This window comes from Austrofundulus limnaeus, unplaced genomic scaffold (assembly GCF_001266775.1).
Source record: "Austrofundulus limnaeus strain Quisiro unplaced genomic scaffold, Austrofundulus_limnaeus-1.0 Scaffold1327, whole genome shotgun sequence".
Classification (NCBI taxonomy): domain Eukaryota; kingdom Metazoa; phylum Chordata; class Actinopteri; order Cyprinodontiformes; family Rivulidae; genus Austrofundulus; species Austrofundulus limnaeus.
Genome location: NW_013953729.1, coordinates 76,046 through 77,418, shown reverse-complemented (window position 1 = coordinate 77,418; position 1,373 = coordinate 76,046).

The following is a 1,373-nucleotide window of genomic DNA, read 5'->3' as shown; positions in this document are numbered from 1 at the left end:
GTTGGACAGGTGTACCTAATAAAGTGGCCGGTGAGTGTATGCTATACTGTATCATGAATGTTACCATATAAAATATATATCTAAAAACTATAATTGATAATGCAATTATTAAGTTTTAGCTCCATATCAATATTTATTTACACATTGTTTGGGGGGGGTTATATGTTTTAGTGGCCTGTATTTCACAGTAAACTGATGGGTAAATGGGTTGAAAGAAGGGGAAGACTTGCGGCAAAGGTCAACGGACCAGGTTTCAGTCTTTACTTTGGTCGCTTTGTGTAATGAGTCTACATGGATTGCATGGTTTGCTCTCTGTGTTACCATTGCCTAGCGTAGCAGAATTTCTTATTTTAACACTTACAGCTTTAGTAAACAAACAATGATGAATTTAGGATACTAAAATGACAGACCTCAATGACAAAGGTTTCTTCAAAATACCGAAAGGTACGTACGTGGTTCTGTCGACAGGAATAGGACGTACCAGGAGACCAATCCAGATTTCAACTTGAATGTTTGATAGGTACAGACAAACAGCTTAACTGTCTCCTCTCAACCAGGAAATGCAACTCCTTTTTACACACAAAAAGCCTTATGCATGAACATTTTTGTATTCTCCTAAATTTCTATTACTGTCGTTTGTACAAACACGCCACGTCAGATTCAACAAACGCTTCTATCTGCAGGTAAAGTGTGTAAACGAGCAGCTTAAACATGATAAATGCGTATCAGGTGCTTGAGCACGAGGACAGTAGATTAACATAATTAACACCCACAAAAACACCATATAGGCTACGCTTCCTGCCCCACATACCAGGAAGTGCTCATTCATGAAAATGACAGCAAAAAGTAATAAGAACTTCACGAGTTCGGAGACTGAAGTCCTGCTGTCAGAGATCAAGAAAATAAAATCTGCTATTTTTATCAGCATCAGCTGACCTGCTAAAGCTGAGAGATTCTGAAAGACTTTCATTTGTGTGAAAAATTACAACAATTAACTAAAACGTTCTGTGGAGCCGTGTTGGTTATTRCTTAACTTAACTGCCTAGTCTTTGTCCTAAAAACGATGTGAAACTTTGATGAAATGCAAAAAGTAGTCTATACATATGTTTATTTTTTTCTGCAAGGCCCACCTTTGGATTATAAGAACTCTACCCTGCCTACACACACACACACAAAGCACAACTACAGACATTGTAGTTTCATCCAACCATCAAGCAGTCTTTAAAAAAACAATTCAAGTAATCAAAGTACAGTTATAGAAAATTAAAGGTTTTAATTAATTTAATAGCATCTTTTAAATAACTACACAACAAAACACCTTTTATAGTGTCATTTTCTATGTTCTTTGTGTGTGTGTGTGTGTGTGTGTGTGT